Below are 11,446 nucleotides of genomic sequence, written 5' to 3'. Positions count from 1 at the left end.
CATGGACAGTTCAGTGGAGACAAGTGTTAGAGGTGAGTGAAAGGGCAAGACAGCTGTCAGTTGTGACTATAGTTATGCATGAGATTTGCAAAATCAATGGATTGAGTATTGCCAATGAGGATTGCGTGGTTCAACCAAGAAAAATATGAGTTTGGATCAGCCATTCTCATCTATTCTCATGCAGGATTTCATAGTAGAGGCAGGCAAGTAGTAGAGGAGATTTGAACCTGTGACTTGATTCAGATCGGAGCTAGTTTATGTGTAACAGGTGGAGATAGTACTGAGTACTTGAGAGGAGTATTGTACTATGTATTGTTACATGTTATCTATCATTATAATATACATATAGTGTGGGGTTTTCAGCTGTATGCTTTCCCCGGGTTACATACTGTGTTAATGTGCGCATGCGATTGATGTTTCATTGTTTTTATTTCCGCAAAATTTATGATCAATGTAGAGGAGGTTATGTATTATGCATGCATTCCGCAATAGTGTATAGTCAGGATAATCTCTGTGAATAAGTGTCATATTATTCAAAATTTCTACATGGTATCAGAGCAGAATTGATCATCAGATCTATTATTCAGAAAGCGGTTACATTTTATTTCTTCAGGCAGAGTCTGTAATCGGGCCAGGTAGCCTCTGGATTCATCCTTCTTTTGGAAGGTGAGATATCCGATAAAATTCCATATAGTCAATCTCTGTACAAGAAATACTTTGTTCTCACAAATTTTAGATCAGAAGCGGTTGATTTTTTGAGCTGGTGGAATTCGAATTTGCAGCAGTGTTTTCTTGGTGTCAAAGTTGAAATGTCTTTCAACGGATTGCGATTGGAGTATGCCCTTAAAGGCAGCTCGAATTATATTGCATGGAAAGACAGGATGGAGGCGGTGTTAGATGAAAATGGGTTGAAGGAGTTCATAGAGGCCGAGGTCCCAAAGCCTATTGATGTTTCTCACGTTGAGGTTTGGCAAAAGAAGACAGCAAAGTGTCGAAGAATTTTGTTGGAGGGCATGAAGGATCACATTGTATCCAGCTTGCATGGAAAGGCTTCTCCATACTTGATGTGGAAAGCGTTGAAATATTTATTCCAAAGCAAGAGCGACCAGAGGAATTTGGCGCTCAAGGATAAACTAAAAAACATTAAGTGTGAGAATGGAGACAGTATGCCCAAGTATCTCACGAAGTTCACCCAATGCAGGGATGAGCTGGGAAGTGTTGGGGTGACTGTCGGTGATGAGGACTTGGTGAGCTTGGCTCTTCTTGGTCTTCCAAAGAGTTGGCATTCCTATCAGGACTCTTTCAATGGGCGAGAGAAATTGCCAGGATGGGAGAGACTTTGGTCGGATCTTGTGCAAGAGGAGATCAGGCAGAATACCAACGACGAATGTTCATCAAAGGCATCTGATGAAGAAAATTGCACTTTGGCTGCCAAAGCAAAGAAGGGGAAGGAGAAGGGTTCTCTTTCCAAATCCAGTTCTTCCAATGATGGGAAGAAGGTTGACAAATCGAAAGTGCGATGCTTTCATTGTCATGAGGTGGGCCATTATGCTGCAAATTGTCCATGGAGGAAATCCAAGAAGGGATCCGGGGAAGGATCTGAAGGTGAGGCACTTGCTTCACAGTTTGAGATGGATTTCACACTCTTCACATGCATGGTTTCATCCATGGTGGGAAGTGGTTGGTTTCTTGACAGTGGAGCTTCTTTCCACATGACCGGTGACAAGAGTTTGTTCAGTACTTTGGAGGAGAATGATCTCCAAATACTCATAGCGATGGGTAATGATGAGAAGTATGGTGTCTCAGGTGTAGGCACGGTTATTTTTCAAAGGGAGCATGGAGCTCGCCTTACCTTGACTGATGTCAAGTATGTACCAGGACTGGAGAGAAACTTGGTGTCGATCGCGATGCTGGAAGACAGAGGCTATGATGTAGTCTTCAGTAAGGGAAAGGTTTTCCTTAGACACTTCATCACTAGACAGGTGAAGCAGATTGGTTCACGGGTCAAGAACCTGTATGCTCTTGAGGTTCAAGATGCATGCAAAGCCTTGAGCAGTGAGGCAACTGATGGAGACTTGGTGGTTGAGAGGGAGCGTATATTACCTCTCAACATGCAAAGCCAGAAGAAGTCTCAAACGATTGTGGAGGAGCCACGATTGGTGCAACAGCTTCAGGAGGTTGTGGAGCAGCCACAACAAGGGAAGCTGAGAGGAGATTGAGTAGAGACATCTACTCATGCAGAGACCTCCATTAGGGGGAAACCTTGAGCCAGGTGGGTTGAGGAATCGCATGCAGCCATACCTCCAGGTAGGAGGTGGAGTGATGTGGATTGATCGTCCCAAGGAGGAGGGGCATGATCGTTGAGGTACCCAACCTCTTGGATGAGACCTTGCTACGGGAGCCCCGATGTGGAGTAGCAGGAACTGGTTGATTGGGTAGAGACAGATGCGGATGGAGCGGCAGAGAGAGCAACAATGTAGGGAATCCCAGGACAGCACATAGTTAGCAGGCTGCAGCAATGCGAGAGGCACAAGTGTTTTGCACAGTGCTAGGTGGCACAGAGAAGTGTGCAATGGTGCGAGATGCATGGAGATGTTGCAGTAGCGTAGATGTCAGAGAGGGAGCACTTGTCAGCAGCGGGTAGAGCTTCAACATCAGAGTATGTTCCTAGCCCAACAGAGTGGTTAGTTGGGAATGTTTTTGTTCCAAGTGTTGTTGGAGCAAGTGGACCGGGCAAATGTGTTGCATGCAGAAAATTCCAGAGTTGCAGGATAGGGGTTGCAGATAATCCATATCTTGTTGAGAGGGAGTGTTGAAAATGCAACAAGATGATGGAGCTTAGTGAAAAGAAGTCGCCTTCACTAAGTGGGCCCGCAGGCTATTTTTGGCGCAAAGTCTATTTTTAGACTATGTCTATTTTTAGACATATGGATCATGGTCTATGAGTTGCAGGATGCTATTTGTGGATGATTGTTCATGTTGGTAAAAATAGATGGACTTCTATTTTTAGACATATGGGCGGAGTCTATTTTTAGACTGCCAGGCTAAAAATAGAACAGTCGAATATTATTAGATCTTAATAATATTTGGACTATAAACATTATCTTATCCTCTTGGAGCACTTCAGTTCGAGCTACGGATGTGGCACATGCAACTGCCAGAAGGAAATACACTTTTCTTATGGGTCAATTAAGCTATTGCATGATGGACTTCAGTTAGAACTCAAGTGATTGAGTTTGGTGGAGTTGATTGAGGAGTTGATGGAGTTGTGTTCAGTTTGACTTGGTTGAACTAGTTGTATTTAGTCTAACTGCAGAATACACTAGTGATGAGTGATGTGAATTAATTATTAATTAATTCACTAATTATTAACTCATAAATCAACTAAAGAATACATTAGTTAATTCAGTGCATGGATAGTTCGGTGGAGACAAGTGTTAGAGGTGAGTGAAAGGGCAAGACAGCTGTCAGTTGTGACTATAGTTGTGCATGAGATTTGCACAATCAATGGATTGAGTATTTCCAATGAGGATTGTGTGGTTTAGCTAAGAAAAATACGAGTTTGGGTCATCCATTCTCATCTATTCTCATGCAGGATTGCGCAGTAGAGGCAGGCAAGTAGCAGAGGAGATTTGAACCTGTGACTTGATTCAGATCGGAGCTAGTTTGTGTGTAACAAGTAGAGATAGTACTGAGTACTTGAGAGGAGTATTGTACTATGTATTGTTACACGTTCTCTATCATTATAATATACAGATAATGTGGGGTTTTCAGCTGTATGCTTTCCCCGGGTTACATACTGTGTTAATATGGGCATGTGATTGATGTTTCATTGTTTTTATTTCCGCGAAAGTGATGATCAACGTAGAGGAGGTTATGTATTATGCATGCATTCCGCAATAGTGTATAATCAGGATAATCTCTATGAATAAGTGTCATATTATTCAAAATTTCTACACTTATGAATCATCAGCTATGTGGATGGGTGGAACGTGGAGTGCCCATAGCTAGTCGAATTTCCTTTGCACCTATTAGGTGTGGAGCCTGCTTATCTTCTTGGTTGTTCAAATGTTTTTGTTTCAGTCGTGTTGGAACTCTGTTTTTATCAAGGTGGAAATTCTGCCCATTTAATCTCCATCAGGGGGGTGACGACGAATTTTATATCCCCCCCACTCCCCGCCCCCCTAACCCAGCGGGGGTTCAGGGGCAACACCCCTGAAGCTAAAAATAGATGAAAAGTTGCCTTGTAAAATATTGTAATTTTGTAGTAAATCTGGATCGTTCATTAGGCAAATGATCGTAGAAGTTATGTTAATTTAGGTTTTTTTTCCGTAGAAGGCAACCCTTAGTTTATATGCAGGAATTGTATTGCGATTATGTATTATTATTATGAGACAGAAAGGGAGAATGGATTGTGTGAGAACAAAGAGGAAATTACAGCGATTTGTTGTAGGTTGTATCTCTTCAGTTTGTTGGATAATATAAGAGGAAGGATTTTTTGTTTCTCCATGGACGTAGCCCAAATTGGGTGAACCATGTATATCTTTGTCTCTCTTGTTTTATGTGTTTTATGTGTTTATGTTTCCACAATATTTTATGTGGTTCATGTATAACTTTCTAAAAACAACTTCTTAAACACTTATGGAATACTCTATATATATTTGACATGTTATTTAATGTGTTTATGTTAAAACCCTAATTTCATGGGTTCAGGTTACTTCCTATTAATGTATATTTACTTCCTTTGTTTATTATACTTTTGTGATATATATGTGAAAATATTGCATTCTAGCTTGTAGCGTTGCATTCATAGTAATCATACCAACCTATTTCAGGTTAGAAATTATGCCTGAATCAAGTATGAGTGATTCTATATTTTATTTAATTTTTAATTATGAAACATTGGATATAGTGGTGTTGCTTGCTTGGGGTCGGGGACACCACAAGGTCTCATTGACAAAGTCTTCTTCTTCCAGAAAAAGTGAGAGAAAGAGAAGGGGACTCTTTCCAAATACTAAAGAATAATAGGAATATGAGGAAGCAATTGTTTCCAATTTAAAGTGATGGATTAAAAGCTCAAGGGGATTTCAAACTATCAAGTTAGGAGAGAAACTGCTAGCATAACGATATTTGTTATCTCTCCTCCACCTAATGCATCATTAAATTCTTTTGGAAAGTAGTTTTGGTCATTGGAAACTAGCTACAAGTGGTAGACTCTTAGTAAAATATGTAAATCACACCCCCAAAATGTGCAATAATGCAAGTGATTAATATATTTTTTAAGTGCAAATTAAGGGCATACATTAGTGATTTTCAAGAGAGTAGTGTATTTACATGCTCTGTTTGTACCAAAGTCATATATTTAAATGTAATTCCAAATCAAAAGATGTCTATGTGAAATCATATCTTTTTTTAACTATTCATTTATGAAAAAAAATGAAAAAGAAATGAATCTTTAGATTAAACCATGAATTTTATAATAAGTATAGAAAATTTCCTTCGAGTTATGATTGAATGGAGTAGCTTAGCGGGAATACATAGTGAGGGAAGAAAATATAGGTGTTTATATATATATATATATATTAGATTGTCAAAAATTGAACTACACTATGAAAATATCTGTATAGACTTATATCAATACAGACCTATAGAACTAAAAGTGAAGAATCAATGAGTTATGCAAATTACCCAAGGTAGTTTTCTATAAATTATGCTTCAGAGATATCATGACATGCATGTTTATACGAGTACATTAGATTTGTAGCTCCATACTATTTTTTATTGGGGCTACATTGTATTCTGGTTCTTCAGTCACCCTGAGGCATAGTTACCAAGTTTGGCCGTATTAGGCCAAAAAATTTGAAAATTCGCCGGTACGGTTCGATTCGTGGAAAAATACGGTAAACTTAATACGATACGGACATGTTTGGTTTATGGTAAGTTTTATATTAAAAAAAATAGAAAGGCAATGTTTCTATATTAAAAAGATTATTGAAATTTTATGTTAAAATATTGCAGCTACAGAATGGTAAGTTTTATTAAAAAATAGGAATGAAAATGAATAGTTGTTATTCCAGACGAATTGTGAATTTAAGACTCACTCTGCTTTATTGGTAACTGTGATTGTGATGGTTGCGCCAACCTCGGGCTTTCTCGTGTCTATCCACACATCTAGCCATGTCTAGCACGGTTCGTAAAGCAACACTTGGTTGTAACCTTGGTAAAGCATGGGTAAAATTTTATATTTAAAAATTATCGTTAAAAAATGGTAAGTTTTTAATTAAAAAATAAAAATGAAAATTTATAGTTTTTATTTTAAAAAGATTATAGAAATTTTATATTAAAAAAATTATAGTTTAATTATGGTAAGTTTCTTATTAAAAAATATAAGTGTTTTTTTAAATATCCTAGAGAAGAATGAGATTTATATTTTAAAAAAATATAAAGATTTAAAACTTATATTTTCAGTTTTTTTAACTTTTTAGATGATAGCAATTATCATAGCATTAGGTCCACGGCAAAAAAGAGGATCAGTCCATTAGAAGGGTTTTTTTTCTGTCTATATAAAGGATAATCTTTATGCACACTTATTGTCAAATAAATTTGATATGATAGGAATAGTGATTAAACAATAAATTCAGTGGTGTGTGGAGACCACTTCAAATTTACTAACATAAATTCATAGTATGTGGAGATCACTTCAAATTTACTTTTAATACCCTGTGTCTTATTCTTTACCTTGAAATTCAGATTTGCAATTTTGTTATTTATGTTATAAGATTTTACTTAGGTTTTTCACTTTGCAATTTTAATAAATTTGATAATTTTGTCTTTCGTTATTTTTGGATCTTTATAAGAGAAAATAACAAAGAGTATCTTTATAAGAGAAAGATATAATGATTTTTTTTTTTTTTTGAATATAAGAGAGAATTAATGTTTTTTTTTTTAATTTTGAATATAATGATTATTTAGTTCATTTTTTCGTTTTTTAATTTAAAAAGAAAAAATAAACAATATGTTAATCATAAATGTATACTCTCGAAATTTTTTCCGTATTGAATATTAAATAGATAAAAAAATCTCGTATCAAATCGAATTCGAACTCGAATTAGAATTCGAATTTGGTAACTATGCCCTGAGGTGCACATTCTTATTATCCCAACATTCGGTATTGTTAGCCGCGTAGTATCAACATTCTCAAGAAAACCTATCTTAAGATACCTTGGAATGGTCTACACGATGATCTCAATTGGGATTCTTGGATTTATTGTATGGAGTTAAATGGCTTCATTGTTATTAGTGAAAACATCTATAGATCCTTCTACATGTCTCATGTTATAATGAGGGATTTATAGGATTCTATGTTGGTACTTAACTAAGGAGACTGCAACAAACGATTAATATCAAAATCAAGCTTCAATCTGCTTTTTTTAATGCAACGAAGAGAGCCTGCACCACATGTATGTTGTTGGTATGGATGAAAACCATATTAAACAACTAGAAGAAGAAGGTCGTATACTTCCTCCAAGGCGGAGGTAATAGATCGAAATATTATTTTATCATTCACAAATTAAACTCTTCACAATGGCCGAATGTTTTGCTATATAAATAGAGGAAAAGGAAATGTTGAATTTATTGATGTTCAAATATAGACCTCTAATATAGAAAGGTTTTGCAAGGAGGCTTTGCAGGGCACCATAGTGTATGATAACAAACCAAAATAATTGTATTTGTACATGCCTGAATTTAGGGCTAAAGTGATGTTCATCATTTGGAAGATGGCTATTGTTGGAGCAAGAATAGCCAGAAAGCAGTGAAAGGTAGCCCCTTTTCTAGGTTAATTATCCATATCCACTTTCTACACCATATTTTTCAGGATTATATTGAATCAGTGTGTTAATAAACATGTAATTTGAAATCATTGTTATTAAATATGTAAGTTCAAATAAAAAATGACCTTCTCTGAGATAAACCATCCCATCAGCACATGCTTGAAGCACCCAACAGAGTTGGGTTAACTTGCGTAGAGCCATATATATGTCCTGTTATTGCCTTAATATGCTAGCTCTTCTTTGTCCATGGCTGCATGGTTAAATTTTTTCCTCCATGTTTGTAATAGAATGGTTGGTTTTTGTTGTAAGTATATGGCAAAGCTCTTACCTCAACCAGGCTTTGTGTCTTTCCTCCGATAACAACTTCCTTCGCTATCTAATTTCTCGCACCCTGCACAACTCCACAACTCTATTCTGGAAAGGGTTGATTGAAAGCCCCTGTGCAACTCCACTTTAAAACTGTCTTGATTGATGGCCCAATGAACTCCACCTCAAAGCAAAGAGAATCCATTATCATAATGTCCCAATAGTTTAGAGTGAGGACACCATACTGGTTCTCTTACGGCCTTGGCCCTGGTAAGCTCTTGGACCTATTCCGTAAGTGTTGCAATCTGGTTTTTAAACTGTGACAACTTAAATAATGAGTCAACAACCACAACTCTACTCCAGATAGTTATGTGATGCGTGAATGCAAAATTTTCCATGCAAGATCTAATCAAGTAAATTGTTGTACAAGTTAGGTGATAGGTGGTAAAGGGGTGGCTAAAGGTGATAGAATATGGTAGCAGGTGTCTAATTGGAGAAGTCAATCATAATGAAGTCGGTCTGGGGAAGTCGATTAAAATGAAGTAGGCTTAAATATTTTATAGGGTTGATGTTAGCCTCTCTCATAAAGCAATAATAAATCCAAAAATAAATTAATTAATTAAATATTCCAAGTTAGGAATTTGTGCCTAACTCTTGGGTTGTTCCTCTAAGATAGGAGTTAGTTTAGGTAACTCCTATATTGGTGTGTGTCTGATGAGAAATTATCTCAACCAAAGGAGAAATTATCTCAACCAAAAGTGTCTAAGACAGCATGCACTATCTTGAGAACACTATCTCTCATCTATTTATTTGTAACACTATTATTTAAAAATGAATGAAAATGAAGGAGAAATGAATGAAAATGTGAGAGAGAATACATGAGGCTTCAGTGTTTTTCCGCCAATATTTGTGTCTGGTTTTTATGTGTGTTTTTCTGTAATCTATTGGAGTTTATTTCATTTTCAATATGTGGTATCGGAGCGAGAGTTTTGTTGACTTTGTAATACAGTTATGAGTGAGTGGGAGTCTTCGTTATTGGACTCTTATTAAGGATTCAATTAGCAGGCAGAACATTGATCACTACCTAATTTTGATTGATTAACGATCTTCACCGGCACGCCTGGGGTTACACGCCCTCACTATGGTAGTAATATTGATGAGAGAGAATTGGCAATGGAATAAGATGGAGATAGGCTTTGGTCTGTGCACATGAACAGATCCACAACCATAATTAGTCAAAGGCAGAGCCGTTAAGGAGAGAATCCTGGGCAATTTTGGCTTTCGCGATGGAAGGCCACTGAGCTATTTCACTTATGATTCAAATGGAATGAGAGATTCGGTTTGTTGGGGAGGAAATTGGAAATTATGGATGAAAGGTTAGTATTTGCTTGATTTTTGAAGAAAATGTTGATATATGGGGTGTTAAGCATATAGGCTTTGAAGAATACTAGTTTTTGATGTGTTTTGGTTGTATTCGGGGGGATTGTTGATGAAAGGCTAGTGCTACGGTGTTTTATGAAAAACATATCTTGAAGCTGTTGAGGGATTAGGCTTTAAATTTGACGGAAATTTGATGTGTTTTGATTCTCTGCTGAGGGGATTGTTCATGAAAGACAGGTATTCTGTTGATTTTGAAGAAAATACATCTACAAAACGCTGAGAGTTTATGATCTGAAAAACTCATATCTGATGTATTTTTGGTTGTATGAGATTGTTCAGGAAAGGCTAGTACTCAATCGATTTTGAGGGTATAGGATTTGAAGGACACTGATATGTGTTGTGTTTTCAATGTATACGGAGGGGATTGTTCATGAAACGCCAGCATTCTGTAGACTTTGAAGAAAATACATCTGCAAGCTGTTGAGGGTTTAGGAATTTGAAGAGGACTGATATTTGATGACCGTCAAGGAAATGTATTCTTGTATGCAGAGGAAACTATTCATGAGAGGACAATATTATGTTGATTTTTGAAGAAAATGCATCTACAAACTATTAAGGGTTTAGAATTTGAAGAAAACTGAGTTTTGATCCGGGAAAAGGTATTTGCATTTGATCCAAATCGAGTCTGGCGTTTGAACCAGCGTCCTCCAGCAATAAGAACCAGAGTTCAAACACCCCTTCAAACATTTTACATTCATTCCAGCGTGTTTGACAGTGTTTTAAAGGTGCTAAGAAGAGCGTTTTTCAGCCTGATTTAATTTCATTTTCATTTTCTGGAGAAAGCCATTACAATGAAGAAAATTGCGTTGAAGAATCAACATTTGCCAGAAGAAGCTGCCAGCGTTTGCAGAAAATTGTCTAACAACCAACGTTTTCCAGGAAAGTTGCGTTAATTTACTTCTCCAAAAAACCATTTTCATAAAGCTATGGCTTTATAATATAAATATTGAAACGTGCCAATCATTTTTTTTAAAGAGTGATTTCAATGAAAAATTACATGGATAAATGTAAAGTTTAAACGAATACAACCGTAATTCACTTTTGATAGAGTGACCATAAAATTCATTAAATTGTTTTTTAATGGAACTTTAAAAAGGATTATATTTTGGAGAGATAAGTTAGTTTTTTGGAATGAGAAGTAAGAAGTAACTTTATACATTTTGGAGAGATAAGGACTATTGGTTTGCGTGAGAATCATTATTGTAATCCAAAGTAATCTTTTACTTTGAGAGAGATTGAATCAGTGCAAGCATTTTTTTGAAAGCATTTGCTTCCAAAATTTGCGAGTGTCAGATTTACATTGTTTGAGAAAGCTTCAATTGCAATGTTGTAAAAGATGAAAGGTTGATGATCTCAATACTCAATAAAGACATATTATTTGTGGTGATTGTGTCCAAGATCCGCCCGAAATTGAATAAGGGGATCTTCGGTACACCATGTGTATTTGAGATGGCATGTGTTTTATGGCTTCATGTTTTTGCTTTTTGATCTGTGTCTAGTTGTGACACATCAATAATTTCATCTAATATCGCATACATAAAGCAAGAACAACACATAGCTGCAAGATCAACACTACAACAAATAATCAAAGTTTTCAACATCGGCATTCTACCTCAACAAACAAATTCACTCAATACAATCAAGTTCATGAATCTGCAGACTCTAGCATTTCAAAGCAATGTCTACATCACTACAATCAAGTTAATGAATCTACAAACTTCAACGTTTCAGGCACAGTCTACATCAACATTATTGAACCTGTAATCAAACTCAAATTACATTGAATTGTAAGGGTGCATGCTCGGTTGAAACCGACACCCAAGTCTTGAATTGAGTCAAATTGAATTCATTGTAGTGAGTCATTAAAA

The sequence above is a fragment of the Pinus tabuliformis genome, chromosome 8 (genome assembly GCF_031772625.1).
Source record: "Pinus tabuliformis cultivar Carrire ecotype Pingquan chromosome 8, CPIR1, whole genome shotgun sequence".
Classification (NCBI taxonomy): Eukaryota; Viridiplantae; Streptophyta; class Pinopsida; order Pinales; family Pinaceae; genus Pinus; species Pinus tabuliformis.
This window is presented reverse-complemented; position numbering follows the sequence as displayed.